The following is a 23,195-nucleotide window of genomic DNA, read 5'->3' as shown; positions in this document are numbered from 1 at the left end:
TCAAACTTACTATCACTGTCATTTTAAATCAAGAGCCAAATAGTATTTTTGCAGCAAGGTATAGTTAGATCTATTGGATCCAATGTTTTGCTTCCTTATTTTTCAGAGATTTTGAGTTTGTCTCATTGTGCATTAGTTACACATGCCCTAGGTTTCAAAGAACAGAAGAAACTGACTTAGGTTTGGTGCCTTAAGGCAAAATAACATACCCAACATACTAGTAATAGGTGACTCTATAGTCAGGCACACTGACGTCCCACTCACTAGGCTGAATAAGGAGAAGGTTACTGTTAGCTGCCTGTCGGGTTCCAGGATTTGCCACATAACACAAGCACTCAGGTCACTCCAGAACAAGTACAAATATGACCCTGTCATTGTACATGTTGGTGTGAATGACCTGAGCTGTACCTCCCTGGACTACATGAAAAGAGACATGGAAGAGCTCTCTGATCACTTAGCCCAGACAGGTATGACCCTGGCCCTGAGGAGCATCCTGCCCTCACCAAGAATGATGCCACGGTATAAAGAAAAAATTATCAATTTCAATAATTGACTAAGTTTCTGGTGTCATTCAAAGTGGATCCAGAGTCTGTCCGCCTGGGATGACATGCTCAACAAGCCATGCTCCTTCGCTAAAGACAGCTTGCACCTGTCACCCTTAGGCTTTCAAATACTGGCCAAGGCTCTTGCCACCACCATAGTGACTTTTATAGGCAAGGCTCAAAAGACAAACCCACCGCAGTAAATAGCACAAGTAACAAAAAACTGAGGGTAATGCTACTCAATGCCACAAGTCTAAACCTCAAAATGCATGCACTCGAGGCACTCCTCAGTATGGAGAAAATCGATATATGTGCAGTAACAGAAACCTGGTTTAAGGTTCCAGAGAGCACCCCAGCATTACCAGGCTACAACTCATACCATACATTTTGGCCACAGAACCTGGACCGAAATTCAAAAGGTGGGGGCATATCCATATTCTTCAAGGATATGCACACTTCCAGGTTAGTGGCACAGTACGATGCTTCAGAGATCATTCACATGCAACTAACAACGGGCAAAACTGCAATTCAAATTTTAGCTTGCTACAGATCATACACCATGTCCCAGGATCCCCATTCCACATTTCTGGAAACACTGGAAACATAAAGTTCCTACCAAACACCCTAATATTGGGTGATTCCAATTACCCAAACATTAACTCGAAGAACTACTCAAGTACTAACTCCCCTGCCCAACATTTTCTAGAATTTATAAACTCAAATGCCCTGGATCAACTGGTCAACACTCCCACCAGAGGTGACAACATATTGGACCTGGTCATCACCAACATGGGCGACCGGTGTTCCACACCAGAGGTAAACAAATCACTTTTGATATCCACATTCTGCCCCCACCCCCAGACAAGGAAACCACCATGAAAAACTTTTCAAAAGTAAACTTTACGTTACTTTAGACCGAGGTGGAAAGTTTCAAAGCCCCGATGCTAAAGGATAAAGCTGTCTAGGCTGCAAAATCCTTTACTAATGCATTCTACGGGCACCTACATGAATGGATGGATCATGCTATCCTAAGCAAAACCAAGGCTCACTCCTCCAAGAAAAGGAAACCAGTCTGGTGGATTCCTGCTACAAACAAGCTATACAATAGAAGGAGGAAACTAGTACAGAAATTAGTAAAATCCCAAGAAGGGAAGACATCCCTGATCAGTATCAGCAAGAAACTACGATCCCTGATAAAATCATCCAAGGCGAGCTTCAAAAGAAAAATTGCCAAGGACTCCAAAGATAACCACAAGGCATTCTTTAGCTATATCAAGAATCTAAGTGGCAATGCTCGGAGTTAGTGCAGAATGGCACAAAATACACTTAACCGACTGATATCGCCAACATCCTGGCAGACAGGTTCAGTGCAAACTTCAGCCCCCTCTCACCCCCAAAAGGGCCCATAACCATGCCAGAAGAATGTAGAGCCCCTGAAATCACAGAACTTCAGGTTAAAATAGCCCTCTCCAAAGCAAAAAACACAGCATCAATGGGACTTGACGGTGTCCCAGGCTGTGTCCTACATGAGCTCAAAGACGAACTAACCCCTCACCTAAACACACTGTTCAAACTCAGCCTCTCCACAGGCTACATCCCCATAGAGTGGTGCACAGCAACGGTTATTCCACTCCACAATGGTGGAGTCACAACAGACCCTGGGAACTATCGTACTATAAGCCTGACTAGCTTGATCTGCAAGGCTATGGAATGCATCATCATGAAACTCATTAACAGAGACATTGGGAACCTCCAAACACTGGACCCTACCAAGTACAGCTTTGTTAAGGGCAGATCATGCTTCCTAAACCTGAGGTACTTCTTAAAGACAGTTACCGAGGCTATAGATGAGGGAAAGGTGGTACACACAGCCAACCTAGACTTCGCAAAGGCCTTCAACACCATTCCCCAGTCTGGTATTATAGACAAGCTCACCAGCCTGAACATAAACCCCTACGTCACAAGATGGGTTGCCAACTAGCTCATGAGCAGAACCCACACGGTGAGAGTTGCAGGAGCTAGGTCCGACTCTAAACCAGTTACAAGTGGCGTTCCCCAGGGCTCAGTCCTAGGACCCCTCCTGTTTGACATATACTTCTCAGAGGTACAAGCAAGCACAGGACGACTATGGCTGACCAAGTTCGCAGATGACTGCAAACTAGGGGCTATAATTGACTCTCCAGATGACACAGACATCCTCCAAAATGGTCTCACTGAGACAAATACCTGGTGTCAAAATCATGGCCTCAAGCTAAATGCCAAAAGTGCATAGTCATCCCCTTTGGAAAAAACAAAGTACACACAAACTACCACATAGGTGATAGTCTGTTAAATACGGAAGACGTAATAAGGGATCTGGGGACCCAAGTAGATAGTAATCTCTCCTTTGATAATCACATTGCCAAAGTGGTTAGAAAATCCTTCTATGTGGCCCACCTAATCAGAAAAGGGTTCACATCTAGATCAAAAGAGGTCATAGTGCCCCTCTACTCATCACTCATCAGACCCATCATAGAGTACAATGCCCCATTTGGGATGTACCTTACAAGACACCTGCAACAGCTGGAAAGACCACAGAAGTACCTCACCAAGAGGCTCACTGGCCTCAAACAGATGCCCTATCCAGCTCGACTGAAGAAACTCCAGCTGTACTCGGTTGCATACCGCCTACTCAGAGGTGATCTATGCCTGACATACAAGGCCATGTCCAACCCAGAATTGACGGACATGCTCCACCTAAAGAAAACCATATCCCCTCGAGCCACATGCTCTAGGGATGTAAACCTCACCACAACAATAAATAGGACATGCTGGAGGGATAGAGTCCTTTCCCGGAGACTTCCAATGCTTTGGAACAAGATTCCAATCTACATTAGGCAGAGCTCCTCGCTAACACTCTTCAAGAGAAACATTGACGAGTGGATGGGAAACAAAATTTTACCCCAGGGATCACTTCAGTGGCTCTGCTGGACAGATGCACAGGGAACTAATTTAAGGGGGAGGCGAAAGCCAACACATTCTGGCTAGGCTTATAAATGCCTTTGGGCAGATAGCCTAGTACCTACCTATGAACCTATGAACCTATAACCCCTTTTCTTGCCATGTTTTGTTTCAGCTTCAGGGCTGCATTTCTAGTGATTCAGATGAGCATATTGATGTCTTCTTCAAGGTATTGCCTACCCTACTGGATTTTATGCTCATTGGTTGTTATTACAAATGCAGTCCAGGAGATCATTAAGGAACAAAACCTAAATTCCCAACCCTCCTCAAAGCATTTTCTGCTTTAGTGACTTACTTAAGGTTATATTGCAGTGAAATTAATGCTGAAGAATTCAAATCCTGTACCTGTTAACAACTCAAAGCATAGTCTTAATCCACTGTGATAACTAATATATATATATATATATATATATATATATATATATATATATATATATATATATATATATATATATATGGATTCACTTCGGAAGACTGAAAACCCACAATCTCAAATCTCATAAGACTGACACCCAAAATTCTGAAAACTCAAAATCCTGAAAATTCTAAATCCTGAATCCCAAAAGACTGAAAACACACAGGGTATAAACAATGACTATATTCCAGTACAAGGACACAAAGAAACAAAGACAAAACAAAGGCTATTACTTTCCATCAAGTATGAGGATGGGGGCAATCTCCCCTGCACCCCCATGTGTATTTTTTTGTTTCTAACAATTTTTATTTTGTACTGCATACATTGTATCCTCTGTACTACAATTATGTATGTATTTTGCATTTTGTGTATTACTATTATGTATTTTTACTCTCTGTATTTACTTTGATTTTCTGTATTATTCTGGAGCTTTTCTCCCCAGGACTCCATTGAAAATGGGCTCTCCATGGCCAAATGGACTATCCTGGCAAACAAACTGCAAATAAATAAATAAATAAAATGTGAGAGCCATGTCCCCCACAGCCCCTGCCACTTAAATATATCAACTCCGACATTGCACTTCACTACACTAACATGAGATATGTTGTAGTACAGCAAGTTAGAAGGGAACATTACTAAGGTTACAACAGGCAGTGATGAAACATGTAATGGTATGTTCGCCATTTTCTTCTGTGTATTGCAATCTCTGAGTTGATATATTTAAGTAACAGGGGATGTGGGGGTCGCAGCCAGGGGGGCTAGAGCCTTGCTCATACTTGGTGGAAAGTAATATCCTTTGTTTTGCCTTTGTTTCTCTGTATCCTTGTATTGGAATATTGTCACTTGGTGGAAAGTACTATGCTTTGTTTTGTCTATAGTCAGTGTTTGTATCCTATGTGTTTTCAGTGTTTTGGGATTCAGGATTTTGAGTTTTCAGGAGTTTGGATGTCAATCTTATGGGATTCGAGACTGTGGGTTTTCAGTCTTCTGAATTAAGCTATGGTTGGTTAATGAGCTCTATGGACTTTGACTGATCAAAGGTTGCAGATGGCATCATACTGGTCTACTTAATGGAAGACTATTGTTAGAGAAACATTGTTAAGTATACCAGGCATAGAACTCTTTGAAGAAGTTCCTATATTTGCCATGCAGTGGCAAACTGACAAACCCTTCTTTCCCAGGCAGTGTCAAACTGATCCGCTATTCATTTCTAGATGGAGTGAAGGCTGTGTAGTCCAATGCTTTTCACCAGTTGAAAAATTGTATCTGATGAGAAGTGTATATCAGGTGCTGCTACTTTATCTCAAAATTTATCTTGACCAGATTTGGTGTTGAGCAAAGTGTGCCCACAGGATTTATGAGTTCTGATTAGATGGGTTTACCATTTAGAGTCAATGGGGGTTGGGAGGGTGGCCTAATGGTTAAGGTGTTTGCCTTACTAACACAAGGTACACAGTTTGAATCTCACAGGGGATAATTGGCTAGGCTTAAAATGGCACGCAAGGACAGTTAGCCTAGTACTAATCTATGAACCTATGTGGATTTGTACTATCTGTTTATGATTGTTTTGTCTCTTTTATTAATTTTTATTTCTATTTATTTATGTTTTTCTTTACTTAGTTATTCAGTTTGCTTTTGCTGACCAGGGAGAAAAGCTCCACAAAAACTACAATGCACACACAAAAAAAAATTACATTACAGTAACAGCCAGCTAAAACTACCAGTCCAATATATACATGCAAAATAAAATATAATAGTAGACACACAAAGTGGTAAAAATTTCAGCAGTTCAGTACAACATTTGATCGTATTTTTTAATACTGTGATAGTAAACTGTCTGAATTTAGAGAAGAATCAGTAAGAAAGAAACACATTAGAGATAAAAAGGGAGATAAGATAGTTCAACATAAAATGTCTTAGTGGTGAGAGGTACTTTCAACTTGTGGGAGTATTACATTACTGGGCTGACATGTGATTATAAGTCTGGTGTTGAGCATGACCACAGCTAAGAATTGTTTGCATATTGTTTAGTTGGATTTCAAAGTTTGTCAGTTTGTCAGTTTGTCTGCCTGCATTAGGTGGAGTAGAATGGTGTTGCAGATGTTAGTAACACAATTACAGTAGAGTGATTCTCGCAAAAGTATTGTTTGATCTTCATTTGATTAGAAAAGCTTTGTCACACAAAGATCCCTGACTGATTAGTAATGCTGTAGGGTGTTTTAGTGAAAGTTAGTTTACTTGTTTATAGATTAAGTTTGGTGTAGTGATTAGTTGTGAGTAGGTTCGATAGTGTAGAAGTTTAAGATAGCTTAATTATTTTAAGGCTGCGCAGTGGCGAGTTTTATAAGAAAGGCTGGAAGTCCATTTTGCTGTTTTGTTGTAGCATGCATCTAGTTTCATATTGTGGGTGGAGTGCAAGTTTATGAGAATAGGAGATGCAATGATTTTTCCAAGCTCTATTGTTAAGCTAGGGTTGGCCCTGTGCAAGAAATCAAGTTCTTGGTGAGTTTCTTTGTTAATATATTATGTTGCGGTCAAATTTCAGATTGCCATTTATTAGGACTAGTAGTAGTTTGGTGTGAGATGCTATTTCTATTATTGTATTGTTTGCTGAGGTCATAAAAATTGAAGATTTTGCATAAAATTGTTGTAGTGTGAAAAACATTAATTCAGTTTCTTTGGATGTAGAATTAGAGAAAAGTTTTCTGGCCACAATTCAAATTATGAGAATGATTCCTGGGTGATTTCTTGAAGTTTAAGGAAGATGGGTTGAGTAGATAAGGCTGTAATCACCTGTATATTGTACTATAGCACCGTTCTTGGTGACAGTGTGAAATAGAATTCTAAAGATATTAAATAGGAGGAGGGCTAAGAATGATCTTCCTGGCACCCCAGTGGAAATAGGTAGAAAGAATGAGAAATCTTGTAATTTTTCTGCCTTTTGTCTGTTGGATCGATTGCTGTGGAGCCATGATAGAGTTGACTGAGGGAAGGAAAGAGCTTTCTCTTAAGTAATTTTTTGTGTGTGAGAGCATTAAACACTTTGGATAACTCAAGAAAAATAAATGAGACTAAGTAGCTTGGCTACGTATTGAGGTTAATTCTGTCGGGGAAACTATGAAAGGCATTTGAAGTATTTATGTTTCGGTCAGAAACCACAGTGAGTATTGAAGAGAAAATTGCTCTCATTGAGATATTTCATGAATTTTGAGTGGAAACATTTATCCAGGATTTTTGATAGTGGAGAACCAATCGCTACTGGTCTATAATTTGGAAATTGTTTAGAGGTTCCATCTTTATGTAGTATTTTTTCCACAAAGTGATACTGTAGTTTTCTTTGATGAAACAGTTTATCAGGATGGGGATAGTGTAGGACAATGCATCTGAGGCTATTATAATATATTCCATGGATAACATATCATCAGCTAAGTTTATTGATTTTAGTTGAACAAATGTTTTGAAACAGTTAAGGTTGTGATATGTTGAAAGTTGAGCAAGATAGACTGTTTTTCATACTGGGACTGAGAGGGGCACCATGGCTTATCTTTGAGAAGTGAGAGAACTGATTGTAATAATCATAATCATCATCTTCAACCCCCCCCTCCTTTTCCATTTTCTACATGGGATTCGGATGTTGTGTCAGCTGTTGCCATCTCTCTCTATTCAATCATCTTCAACCCCCCTTTTTCATTTTCTACATGGGATTTGGATGTTGTGTCAACTGTTGCCATCTCTCTCATTTCAAAGCCACTCTTCTACCTTATTTGACAGTCATGCTTGATTGTTACAGGTCTTCAATCACACAACTATTCTGTCTCTTTGCTGGACACCCTCATTTCCTCTTGCCTTCCTCCTGTCTGTCTGAAATCTTCTTCACCAAATTGCCTTCTGCTTTTTTGCACATGTACCTGAACCACCATAATCTGCTTTCTTTGACTTTATCTGCAATCAAAGCTACATTGGCCTTTGCTCTGATGTCCTCATTTCTTCAACTGTCCCATTTTGTGAGTCAGCATTCTTCTGATAGGGAACCCTCTCTTCATGTAGTCCAGGGAGATATGTCTCAGGTCATTTATGATCACATGGCCTATGACTGAGTCATACCGATACTTGTGGTAAAATGACTTGAGTATTTGTATGATCTTCTGGATCCTGTTCCCTGATAGGCAACTGACAGTAACTACTTTCTCAGCCCGATGAGTGGGAAATCAATGTTCTTCACAATGGAGTCTTCTATGATTAAGATATTGGATTGTGAGGTTTCTGCCTTATGACATTTGATGCTGAGGCACAGTGAGGTGTGGCTGATTGTGTCATAGTGAGTGTTGCTGCAGTAATGTGTTTTTGGGGCTGCTGATTATACCTGTTATGATTTCTACACATGGGAGGCCTTTGAGGTTTGGATAGCTTCCTTTTAAGACCCTCTGCATATGTGGGTCTATGTTGTTGTCCAGTAGTAATTATGGTAGGTATTGTGTAGTGTTGCGTATTTCTGTCAACCTGTATGGTAATTGTAGTAGTTTTATGTGGCAGCATTGCCTCCAAAGGCAGTGCCACATACTGTATCGAATTGTTTGAGAATTAGATAGTTGTCAGTAAACATGAGACAATTGTGTAATGTGCCTCAGGATGTGCAGTTCTACAAAGCTGCCTACAGAAACAAAAGGAAAATGCATATCCATGGTTTCAGGAATCTCTGTAATGGGATTCAGAGGGAGTTGTACCAAGGTGATACCAAAGGAAACTTACGTCTGTCAACAGTGCCAAAAGTACTTGGTTATATGCTTTTCTTGTGTGTGAACACTGCATGGAAGAACTAAAGGAGATTGCACGTGTTTGTATTTGGATGATTGCTGTGTAAGGAATACAGTCTCAGTCGAATGCATCCATCCACAACCCCTTTTCCCCATTTTTCCATTTTTCCCTAATCTCAGTCTTAAACTCAAGCTTTAATTTAGTTATTTTTCCCTTCACATTAAATGGACAAAGGTCTTTAACGTTTTCTACAACACTACAGCTCATCAGCATTATTTTTTCTCCTCACAGCATTATTCAGAGCCCAGCATTCACAGCTGTATACTATTACTAGGAAAATCATAGCTTTGATTACAGCCTTAACAAATGTCTACTATTATTTACTCTCACTAATCCATGCTTCTGAATGTGTGTGTGTGTGTGTGTGTGTGTGTGTGTGTGTGTGTGTGTGTGTGTGTGTGTGTGTGTGTGTGTGTGTGTTTGTGTGTGTGTGTGTGTGTACAGTAAATACTTACATAACATATTTTTGGATGTAAATTACTTCCTCCAATAGCAATTATATATATTTCAACAAGTCTGAAACACTAATTGAAAGAACTATTTTTGCATCAAAACTATAAAAAATTAACTGGCAATAACAGAAATTCAAAAAAATTTACAGCTAGTCCTTTTTCTAAGCAAAAAACAAAAATAGATGGACATTAAGCATGCAAGTTATTTTCTAAGCAAAAAAGATGGGCATTAAGTATGCAATATTGCCCTCTAGGGTTGATGATAGAAAATTAATGCTCTTCTGAGGTGGTAAAGCCCTCTCTGTGGCATTGGACTTCACAACACCCCTGTGTTTGCATTAATTCCCTGATAATGTCCACCCTCTTGAGCATTATTGCTTGCTTATTGCTCACCTTTCAGTTCCTGTAGGTAGTTTTGATCTTTTTTTTCACTAAATATTTTTTTTTATTATTTCAAATAAGATGTCTTAAACATTACATGAAATAAAGATAAATAACATATTTATAATTCTAAAACATTACTAACTTCAAACCATTATATAACTATTTACATTGGTGTCTATGCAAATAACATTGAAATTCTATATTATATAAAGTTAGAAACATAAGATGATATATCTTCTTCGATATTTTCAAGTATTTCCAGTACTTTCATCCAAGAGTAATAGTAAGAAGTAGATCTTTTAGTTCTGTTCTTCACTGTTAATATTTCCATGTGAGTAACTGTTGTTGTTAAATTCTCAAATTCCTTGAACGTAGGAGAAGCCTAATTTTTCCAGTGTATAGTTATGATTTTACGTAAAAGTGCCAATAGTGACCATAGGATTTTTTGGTACACAGTTTGGAATAGGAGCGTTGAATAAAATTAAAGACTTTGTTAATTGAAAATTATCATTATAAACAGTCTGAAAAAAATAGTTAATGGATTTCCAGTACATACTGAGACATATACATTCATAAAAAACATGCTGCCAATCTGCTTTTATCTTGGTATGGCATCTCCAACATTGATCTTCAATAGAATACATCTTGGCTAACCTATGTGGTGTATAGAAACTTCTGTGTAGATATCTCCAAGTAAATAATTGCCAGTATTTTTATAATGTAGAAAATTTGGAAGATTTTAGAATATTACTTTTTTCTTCTTTAATTGGAGGATGGTTGTTTATTAAAGTATAATAATCCCAGTATGATTTTTCATGATAGTTTTTGTTTTTAACAATTTTATAGATATTAGACAAATAACCTGTACCCTGATAAGGCTGTTTTGTGATAAGAATAAGGTATTCAATGAGTTTTGGAGTTTCATGTCTAACTGAAGGTTGCATTTGTTCTATTTTATTTATAAGAAAATGCCTTAGATTTTGTAAAAACAGCCAATTGTCTTTATTTATATTATAATTATAAATTATCTGTTCCTTTGTTAGAATTTCCCTTTCTCTATAAGTTGATGCCAAAAGAGTAATGTTTCTTCTTTAAGTATATTTATTTTAGATATTTGGAATGTATCTAGAATATTTGGTGTAAAAGCTATAGGGAAAATAAGAAAAATCCAAGAATTAATATTTGGTATTTTGTTTATATATGTTCTGAACACTGAAAGTGTAGAACTTACATAGTTTGATGGCAATTTATTAATATTATTCCTTTTCCCTAAAAAATAATCTTTTAACATCCATATAAGGGGTGATGGTATTACTGTTAAGTTGGCTTGTATGTGATTATAATTGGTTTCTATGTAAATCTGCTCATGGGCTTGTTTCCATATAGGTGTGTATGAATTATTTAACCATAGTGTTATGTTTTTAATAACAGATGAGGTAATATATAAATCAATATCCGGTAAATTAATTCCACCATCTTCCCAATCTGGCAAATGTTTATTTAAGGCTATACGGGGTTTATTTGGAAACCATAGAAAATTTAAAATTAGTTTATTGTATCTTTGAATAATATATTTGGGAGGTGGCAATGAAAAAATTTTGTATTAAGTATAATATTTTGGGAAATATGATTATTTTAATAAGATATAATCTGTCTGCTGTTGAAAAGATATATTTATTCCAGTAACCGATTGTTTGTTCTATTTTGTCTAGTATTTTATTATAGTTAAATATTAGAGAATCTGTTAATTCATTGAGTAGATTTATTCCCAGATATAATAATTTACTTTCTGTTACTATATATTTGGAAAATCTTTTGTTTATATTATTCTTTTTACAATTACAGGGCATAATTTTAGTTTTGTTTTCATTAAATTTTAAGCCTGAAATATTTTGAAATTTATTCATGGAGTTAAATAGAGCATTCAAAGACTCATTTGCATCTGAGAGAGTTAATAGTATGTCATCAGCAAAGAGTTGGATTTTAAGGTTTAACATTTTATTAATACAAATGCCCTTTATGTTATTGTTTGATCTGATTTGATTTGCAAAGGGTTCTATGAGTAATGCAAATAACAATGGTGATAAAGGGCAACCTTGTTTAGTTCCCTTTTTATTGTTATAGGGCCTGATCTATATGATCCCAGTTTAACATATGCAGTAGATTTTTCATATAGTATTTGGATAAGATTATTAAAATTAGAAGGAAAGTTATATTCTTTTAAAACTAGTGAAAGAAAGTTCCAGTTAACCTAATCAAAAGCTTTATTAATATCTAATGAGATTACATTTAAATTTAGGACTTTATGTTTGCTATAATCTATTAATGTTAGTATTCTTTTAATATTATCTGAAGTATTTCTTCCTTTAATAAAACCTGTTTGATCTTTGTGAATTAAGAAAGGAAGAAAGTGTTTGATCCTATTCATATATAGCCATAAACATCTTGTAGTCTATATTGAGTAATGATATTGGCCTATATGAGGAACACTGTTTCTCATCTTTATCTGGTTTGATAATTGGGGATATCAATGAATATTTCCAAGAGGGTGGTATATTCAAATCTTTATTGGCTATATCATATACTTTTAATAATAAAGATATGGCTTGATTGGGTATTAATTTATACATTTCTGGTAGCATATTGTCTGGGCCAGGTGCTTTATTTGTCTTGAGCTTTTAATTTGTGATTTTAATTCTGTCATATTGATTGGTTTGTTTATAATGTCTATTTGTTCTTGTGTTAATTTAATATGAATATTGTTTTCTAAGTATTTTTTATATCCTTAGTAGGTGTATCTTGAGTATTTATGGAATTATCAATGTTAAATTGGAGTCTGAATGCTTCTAAAATATCATTTAGTTCCGTAACTCTTTTGTTAGTATTGGGAATAAATATTTCTTTTATTTGCTTAGATTTAATTATTTTTTTGTTCTATTAGTTAAGTATCTCAGGTGTGCTGAATTAGTAGAGTATGAGTTTATTTTTATCTTTTCTAAGTTAATCATAATCTTATGGTGTAGCAATTCTGTATACTTCTTATTGATTTGTGTAAGTTCTTGAACTTGAGTAGCATTACCCTTTTGTATTTCCAGTTTCAATTTATCTGCTTTGTTTTGTAAGTCTAGCATATCTTTATTCCATAACTTCCTTTTATTTATGTACCAGGATAATATCTTCCCATATGTAACTGCTTTTAATGAATCCCAGACATATATTTCTGAAATATCTTCTGTGTAATTTATTTCTAGAAAGTTTTTGATTGTTTCTTCATAAAATTCTTTGAAATCTCTCAATTTTGTGATGTAGGAAGGTATCCTAGTAATGGGATTTGAATAAAATGGTGTAAGCTCTATCTCAAAGACTATGGCATTATGATCAGATAAAGGACAATTTATGATTTTGACTTTGTCAATTTTTGTTATTAGGTCATTGGCAACATATATTCTATCAATTCTAGAGTTAGTTTTATATCTATGAGAATAAAATGTGAAGATTAGTGAGTCTGGTTCTGCAAATTCATTTATATCTTTTAAATACAATGTATCTATAAATTTTGATAGTGCTTTAGAGATGGGTTGTTTTCTTCTTTTGGATTTAGAATCTGTATCTTTTTCATTCATTATACAGTTGAAGTCTCCTGCCAATATCAGGCTACCCTTAGTTAAATGAATTATCTCTTCAAAATGCTGTTTAACTGTTTTTAATCCTAGTCCTGGGATCCAATATAGATTTACTAACGTATAGATTCTCTTATTTAACTCTATTGAAACTAGACAAAACATACCTGATGTATCTTGATGAGTAGTAATTATTTTAGGTGTTATAGTTGAGTTGCAAAGTAGTATAGCTACTCCTCTTTTTTGTTTTGTATTGAGAGTTTATTAGTACTGTGTATTTATTAATATTTAAGTTGTTTATATCTCTATCTAATAAGTGTGTTTCTTGTAAGAAGACCATTTGTGGTTTATGTAAGTTTATGTACTTGAATAGGCTTCTCCTTTTATTACTATTATTTAGACCATTAACATTTATGGATAAACATTTCATTTCCTAGTTTTGAGTTTGTTTTATGTGTGAGTTTATGTAAATATTGTTTATTCTTAGTTCCATCTTGGATACAGAATTCAAAAGTTTTTCTTGTATGATTTTTGCATGTTTCTGAGTGACACAAAAGTGATAGAATAAAAAAAACAAAGAACTTCCAAACTTGTAATTCTTAACCTTAAAAAACATTCCCTATTGCTATGAGGTAAAATACCTCTTCGTTTGGTTAGTGAATCTAACCAAACAAACTTTCTACCCTCACAAATAATATTTGGATCAGTTTCTCTTATCCTCTTAGTTTTAAATAAAGATAATTGAATAATATATTAAGATAATCTAATCAGCTAAAATATATACATATATTCTTTACTCATCTTATTGTAATTCAATAATACTTACTTCTAAGCAGGTTTCAAAAAGGTACAAATATTTAGATTAAGGTAGTATCATTTCAAAATAATTTAGGGTATTAATAAACATCATGTTAAAATCTATAACTGTATATTTCATACATCTGTTGAAAACTATTTACTGACATTACTGTATAATACAGTACCATTGTTGTGCAATTGTTTTAGACTACTCAAGTCCGAAACCAGTGTTTAAATTAATATTTGCAAAGTCATATTGAAATAAAAACATGAATAGTTCTGAAACCACATCATATTTCATGTTTAACATAAACTGAAATGCGATACAATGTATAAGTATATTAATATTTCTTTAGTAGACATTAAATATGTTCCTCTGATTGCATTTTCAGCTTTTCAATGACAATTCCCATGGCTGGAGACAACAAGATCACAATTTAGACAGCTCCCTTATCCAAGAGACCACTCATAATGTTGTTACCTGATTGAGTGTCTCGTTGCCAACACTTCCATCAACCCTCAGAGGGACCCTGCACAATGAAAACTGACACAGTACAGAGGTAAAACTGCAGCGCACTTGACCACACCCTCAAAGCAAACATCTATGTATATCACACATCAACTCCCACAGCTTAGACTGACACCCAACCAGTGAGTCTATCTGCTGACAACAAGTGCTGGAGATACAATCCTGACCTACTCAACACCAGTAATTCAATCCTATGACTGAACAAAAGTATACTGGAGAACACATCAAAACAATGGAAGCTGCCAAGATTCAAACCACCATGTACGAAAATATTACAGGCCAAAATTCCCAACCCATTTTGCAGCAAAGAGACAAAACGATTCAAACCATGGGGTAACACCTTTACCACGCCAAAAGGTGTCCAAGAAGCTTGTTTTTCCTCCAACATCGGAGGACAGCCACGATGATCCATGCACTGCAAGAGTACCATTTTATCCTGGCAATTGCTTCACGACTGTATATAGAAACATTTAATCCAAATCATTAACTGGCACCACAACAATATTTCTCAGAAAAGCTGTTTTACAGCCAATGACCAGACAGAACGCATCATTGAGAGGATACATTTATCAAATGTCAAGTGCCCCAGCCATAATACAAGTGTCTCCTCAAATCAATCCCCAACGAATCTACTGCCCACCAAACTTGCAGACCAATACTGGCATCCTTTCATGCAGTCACATTGAAACACAAAAATACAGGTCCGCTGATCAGGAACAACCAGGCTCTCAACTGCCAGACAACACACGCGCCTGCAGAAAGGTCCAAGAATCATAGTTGCATTGTCAAGCATCCTTGTCCACACTAACAGTAACATGATATACCCACATACACTAGTATTGTGTCATTCTTGATAATGTAAAAAGCCAGGCAATATTATAAGAAGGGTGAAGCCACAGCCAGGCAACATAACAAGAAGAGCAGCCGCAGTCACCATTCAGATGAGCAAACGGAACAGCATGAGCCATCTAAGGATGGATAGCCCGTTGAGTACCTGCCACAATGCATGCCCATAATGCATGGCAACCCAGTAACAAATTAGGGTGTGGGCTAAGCCTCTCCCCCTTCCACTCAAATCAGATCCAACACAATATGTGTGTAGAACACAGATGCTTCCACAAAGCCCAAAGCCACATGGGATATAAACATTGTATAATTGACACAATCGGGTCAAATCCACTGTTGTTATGTTACTCATTATAGTTGCCTATACAATCATTGCTTCCACTTTCTCCATCTAGTATACCATACCGCCATCTAAATGTTTGATTTGCCAAATGCACATCCAACCTTCTTGTTGCATCCCACCTGCCCACCCGAGGGCATACCTTGGCAGCAGGACATCAGTAGTATTCTGCAGGAGCACCAGCGTGGGAAATGGCAACCCTCCCCAAAACAAACCTGTCAGTTGCTTGACATTTACTAGTTTCTTTAGAGAATTTGTAAAACAGCAGTGATTTTATTTGCTGATGATTAATTTCTGCTTTTTAAACTCTGCTGTATAAAACATAGTAAAGGATAGCTAAAATGTCTGGAAATCTAAACTGATAGAAAGACAAGCAGATATATGTCCTTATCTATCAAGGTGCTAGAAGACATCAGTAGCCATAAACTGAAAGTGCTTCAAAAATAAATATCTGTGTATATTTATATGAACCTTTTATATTATTTATGTTTCCTTAGAAGGAATTTAGGTTTCTGTATCTTTAAATGTGAACCTAGCTTTTTTCTGACTAGACGCCAATTAGAAAGAGTCAGGGATGGCGTACACAAGTAAATGCGACAAGCAATAAGTAACTCAAGTTTCTAGTGATGTTTGTGGCTGTTAAATTGTCTCGAGAACCAAGCGGGAAAAGGTATGTGTTTTTTCTTTTTCTTTTCCCTCCTCTTATTTGGTGACAAACTCATGTAGTGTGCACGCAAGCACTCTAGTTTACGGAGTAGTGTTCACAACTGTCAAACTTTGCATTTTAAACATGCTATGCCTTATTTCTCTACAAAAGAAAAGACAACAGGATATCTAAGCTAGTCACAAGCATCTTTCAACTCCGGATGTCTGAGCCACAACACACATGACTTATAGCCTCAAAATATCACTTAAAACATATTTTTCACTGGACTATATCAGTATGTGCATATGGGTCAAAGGCAGAACATCTTTTAAGATTATTTAAAGTAGTCTTATGATACATCCTAACTGAAATACTTCATTTCAAAAGCAACACATTTCTGCCCAGCATTAGCATTTATCCAAACAGGGACACTTTTAACTTATAAAAAGTAATACTATCAGGGATGTAACTGATAATAAGTTATATAGCAGCCATTACTATACCTATTAAGCAATATAACCATATACTGATTAAAGTATTATAAGTTAATGAAGATTTTATAAAAAGAAGAGAAAAATAAAAACAACAAAACACAAAGAGAGAAAATAAATAAATAAACTATTTGGGAACATTATTATGCATTGATTACTCTGATTAAGAATATGAAAATAATAGATGGATAATAATGAAAAATAGAGTAATGTTTAAATTATGCTTAGTATATTGATGTGATTTGAGATAAATGTATTTACATTTATGCTAATTTTGACATTTAAAATATAATTGAAAACAGTACCTGCTTTGGTGTAACTTGAAGACAGTAAGAACTTTTCTTTGTTGTTAGTATTATTATTTAGATTTTACAGAATATAACATATGTAAGATTATTTGTCCTTTAGTTTTTTTTCTTTTGCTCAACAGTTTTCCAATTATTTACTTCAGCATTTCTCTTGTGTACTTATTGTCCAGTCCATAGATTCTTCACGTGTTAGGATGTTGTTGTTGGTAATGTATTTTATTGCTGAATCTACTGTTTCAAAGATTTTTATTCGATTTGGTAGAAAACTTTCAGTCTTGCTGGAAATAAAAGATGGACTTTCAGTTGCTTTTTCTTCAAGGTTTTTTATTGGTAGAAATTCTTTTCTTTTGAAACCACCTTTGTAGAATAATCATTGTCAAGTCTTATTAATGAATCATTGTATTTGATGGGAGAATTTGCCCAAGCATTTCTTAATATAAGATCTTTATCTTGTGTAGAAAAAAGTCTCACAATTATAGATCTCGGCTTGTTCTTACCCGGAGAAGAAGCATTTCCAGAAGCTGCTAGTGATCTATGCCGTTCTATACCATATGAAAGAGCTTCAGGTATTTTGTTACATCTGGTATCCAGGTGGTAAGAAAGTTTATCATATTGTCCCTTCAGATTTTTCTGGTAGACCATATATTCTAATATTATTTCTTCTTGTTCGGTTTTCCATATCATCAAGCTTTTCTAGTAAATATGTATTCTGTTGAAGTAAGAATTCAGTTTGTTGTTCTTCTATTTGGACTCTAGTGTCAATGTCACTTAATGACTATTCAATAAGTGATATCTGTCCTTTCTGCTTTGTAAACATTTCTTGAAGCTGTTCCAGTTGTTGTGAGCACTTTTCTTTAAAAGTATCTATTTTATTGTCCATCTTGTCGATTTTATTGTAAGTTCCTGTATATTTGTAATGAGAGACTGCAGGTCTTTTGAGAGAAGAGTCTTGTGCTGTATTCCTTAGATGACTCATGCTGTAAAGCTGATATTGGTGCTGATTTTCCAGTAATTAATTTGACAGGAATTATTCAAGTTCTGACAATAACATTTTTCTTATAGATGCTCAGAGTTATTAGAAATAAGTTAGTAATAAAAATTTCTTCAAATTAAATATTATTTTGTAAAATTCCTGTCAGGAATTGTATTGAGGTAAGAGAGCTGAAATGAAGTGCAGCTATCAGTTCAGCATCCTAGCCACGCCCCCTACCCCTCGTAGTTTTGATCTTTGATGATTAAAAATAGTCTTTTATGGATTATAATCTATCATAATTTGTTATATCTTACCATGCAAAATATGGAAAGGCTCTCCCAGTCCCACACAATTGCCATTGCTTCAGTTTCAGTCTCTGAGAACTACTTCTCTTTATCAGATAAATATTCACATGTACACACACAGCAATTCTGTCATTGTGCTCCAGTTTTTGACTTAATATGATTTATAATTCATGGCACTGTCTGGCACTATGACATAGAGTGTTAAAAGGTATGATCTACTATTGAACAAACACTGGCAATCAGTTTTCAGAAAGGGATTTTCTATTCCTTCTCCCTTCCTTTGAATCAAGTTGCTTTTGCTGACTCCATAAAATCTAGTTGCACCCTGAAGTTCTTTTAATAGAATACAGTCAGCAATATTGTGCAGAGGATTTTTGAAAGGAAAGTCTTCAGTGATGATTCTCTCTAAAATCCCATTGGAGCTGTTCAACTCAGCCCTAAGCATCCCTCAGTGGAATTTGATCATCCAATGCCCATGCCCCAAGTAGAAAATGGAAAGAAGAACTACAAAGTGAGGTGGTAAAAAATAAAGATAAGACACAAAACCCTTTGTGTGAAGTGAAAAGTAGTGTTGCAAAAATAACGTGCAGAATAGGAAAGTGATTGGAATGCCCTGAGCACTGTACAGCTGCCATGACTTTTCAGGCACACAATCAGTAATTGCTTGACATTGTATGATTACATGCTGTTTATGTGGAGAATGAATGCATATAATTAAGCTTTATTTTTTTTTTTAAATAGACATATAATCCTTACCGTTTTGACACAGCAAAATAAATGTGCCACATAAGGATGGATAGGTAAGTAATAGAATTAAAGGTCATGAGCTCTCCTAATAGACAGCAGAATATCTCATGCCATTTGGACTGAGAATGCACGAATGAAATTAAGCTCCAAAATTCTCAAAAGAACTTAAACATATAAACTGACCATTTAGATGTACAAAAATATAATATCTACAAATGGACAACTAATCAAAGCAAAGTCTGTCTTGAGCCCTTTAGCAATAGTAGCAGGGCAATTTCATTCTTTTGTCTAGAATGTCAAGCTAGTTTTATGGTTACTGTCCAGTTTCACTCAAGGTGTTCACCTCTTTTTTCTCTAGTCAGCATGAGTAGCTGTAACTGACTCACTGTTTGCAACTCTGCTGAAACCTAGTCAGTATGCACATCAGTGCAATACGGTCTGCTACATCTTGTAGAAGAATTCTAAAAGGAAACTTATGTCCAAGGAATTTTTCCATTTTTGTTGAACACCAGTGGATCCAGGTCAATATACCCTTCTGTGGACTATCATCTTCATCATCTTCCCAATATATTACTCCTCAGTGAACTGTCATCATCTTCATCACATTCCCAATACATTTTTATAGTTTAGCTTTTCTTTTCCTGCACTATGTTACAACCAGCTTCATGGCAACTTCATTACCTTGAAAAAAATACTCAATGAGAATTGTATTCTTAGATCAACAAGGTTGCCTGATGCTTCAAATCTAAATTACTAAAAACAAACTGTTACACCATTGAGCTACTATGGACAGTAAAAAAAATATGATCTGATACACATCTCTATGACGAAACGTTAATCACCACCTTAATTCTGCATTTGAATGTACATGCGTCAGCTATTGAACAATGTGATAAGCTGCAACTTTTTTATGCGGAGTGACTCCTCTTTAGCTGCCAATACCCTGAACACTTTGTAACATATACTACTCTTACTTATATGTGTGTCGATCCTGAACAGGTACTTGAAGAATACATTTGTGAATGTAGACTGTCAATAAATACAGTGATTGATAATATACACTGCTATTTTACACATGCCCCCCACACAGAAGCATGCATACTTAAGATACATATCTACATCTATATATCTATGTCTGGGTCTACTTTGACCCATTGAAAACAGTTTATCAAATCTGAGTTACACAAGTCCATTATTCGAAAATGCACTTTTGCAAAAATCAGTTCAGCGAGGAGAGGTCACCGGTTCTGGGATCCTGTGGTGGCGCAGGTACGTTGTTTCTTCAGTGATGCATGGGAGGGGAGATTGTTGCTGTAGACCATGATACAGTGAGGATAAGGAAATATTCCCTTTTCCCCACTGTAGTGTGATCTCTGAGTTAGTATATATATATATATATATATATATATATATATATATATATATATATATATATATGTATATAAGTAGCATGGCTATGAGGGCTGCAGGGGGGGCTTGCCCACTGCATAAACGTGTTTATTGTATTTGTTTTATTTCCTTTTGTAGTTCAGTGACTTCATTTGAGGGAAAGTGCATTTTCAAATAAATGCACTTTCGCAAAAACGGGCTTGTGTAATTGAAACTGTGTTTTCAATAGGTGGAAGTAGACCCCTATATCTATAACTCTCTCTCTCTCTCTCTCTCTCTCTCTCTCTGTCTTTATATATATATATATATATATATATATATATATATATATATATATATATATCCTGTATAGATGGTTGTTGTGCACTCCTTTCAAATGTATCATAATCAAATTAAATTTATTGAATGACATACTTATTGAATAAGAGTGTGGTATTTCATAAGGTTATTGAATTCCTGGTTATGTAGACTTTTAGCTTTTCCTTTGTGTTGTACAATCTCAAAGCTGGTATATTTAAGTTAGTGGGGACACAGGGATGTAAGGGGGATTGCCTGACTTCAGAAAAAAAAATTAGCTTGCAGTGAAGGCAGTTAGTTTGATGGATATGATATTCAACAAAAGTTTGCATTAATGGATCAGACTTCAAACCATCTGTTATGTTTTTTTTTAGCACTTTTATCTCACATGTATTATCCCGTGCCTTCTGTGGAAGGTTGGGCGCTGGGCTGGCAACTCGACACCGTAAAACTCCACTGCCAGCCATGAGCGGACAGATGATCCGCTGTGGCGACCCCTAACCGGGAAAAGCCGAAAGAAGAAGAAGATCTCACATGTATTATCCCATAGCCTTCCTATCCAGTATGCTATATCCGTGTCATGTCTGCTGGTTTCTCCATGCGCCACTAAACTTGCTCTGATGTGCTGTGTATAGTGTGTACAGAGCAGGTTAGTCCACAGGCATGTGCAGAAGTACTTGCCCCCTGCATAAACATTTCCCCCTCATTTTAGTAGCTTTAAATTATGTTTTGGAAAATAAATGAAGTGTAACTCATACTACAATGATTACATTTGATAAAAGTAATTCATTCAAGTTTTATGTGAAGTATTGTGTCAGTAGAAAGCTTAAGATGCAGAGAGTTATCAATGATTATAAAACGTTTATGGTTTACTACTGTATAACACATCTGAAAAATGTTAAATATAAAAATATCAACAAACAAAGAAAGTTATTTAAAAACAAAATTTTGTAGGGAGACTTCACAGAAAGTGATAATTAGCATAAAAATGTGTATAATGATGATGCATACTAATAAAACTTTAGTTTGTGTTTTCTTACAATGCAACAGAATTAAATCTGAACGCACACACACACAAACACACACACACACGCACACATATAAATATATATATATATATATATATATATATATATATATATATATATATATAGGTCTACGACTGAAAGCACATTTCACTGAAACACATTTGACTGTGCACAATTCACTGAAAGCTCAATTCACTGAAAACACAATTCACTGAAACACATTTCACTGAAAGTTATATATGGCCTTTTCCCCACTGTAGTGCAACCCTGGAGTTAGAATATATAGTGAGGGGGGTGTAACCCCACACCTATTTTAAATATTTTGAACTATACACATGGATACTTGCAATTTCAATAAATTACTCTTTTCTAAACTTAATATATCTCCAAACTATGTGGGGGCGGTGCCCCCCACACACCCCTTACTATATATATTCTAACTCCAGGGTTGCACTACAGTGGGGAAAAATGCCATATATATCTTTCAGTGAAAAGTGAATTGTGTTTTCAATGAATTGTGCTTTCAGTGATTTGTGCACAGTCATTTGACTTGAAGTGAAATGTGCTTTCAGAGAATAGTCCTAGGCCCATAGACATACATAATACATATATATATATATATATATATATATATATATATATATATATATATATTAATGCAAAGAAATTGCAACATTTATTATGTAAATGATGGTATTGTTTTCAACAAAATTAAAGTATTGAATATTGACATAATTGTACTGCTTTTGGTTCATATGGCATAGGATTTGTGTAAATGTACTGCATAACAATGTTTGGTAAATCAAAAAAAAAGAAAATGAACAAATAAGAGCAGTTAAAAGAATTTGGAAAATGTATTTACAAATTTTGAAAGTTGAGTGATACTAAATCATTACACTGAATTAGTATAATGTGATTTTGTAACTGTATATAAATGTAAATGTTACTTTTAATAAAGCTAAACTTACTGTGTTTAATAAATCTCATGAAATTAACATCCATTTAAGCTACCACATTTCTGGTCAGATTAATATCTCAGCGAAAGGATGGCACCCAGGTGTAGGGCTTCCATACACTCCAGCACAGTACTGACCAAGCACCCAGTATGGGAAACAAAGTATTAGGTTTTCCAATTAAAAGGGGAGTACACATGCTGCTGCATCAGTGACTTCAGACATCAGGAGCGGGCTTTGGTCAACTGGTGCCCTAGGCAAAAGGGCTCCACAGTGCCCCCACCACATCACCTGGTGCCCCCATCCTGGTCTACCTA

The sequence above is a fragment of the Protopterus annectens genome, chromosome 7.part0, assembly GCF_019279795.1.
Source record: "Protopterus annectens isolate FY-2018-M chromosome 7.part0, PAN1.0, whole genome shotgun sequence".
NCBI classification, from domain to species: Eukaryota; Metazoa; Chordata; order Ceratodontiformes; family Protopteridae; genus Protopterus; species Protopterus annectens.
Note: the sequence above shows the minus strand (reverse complement) of the source record.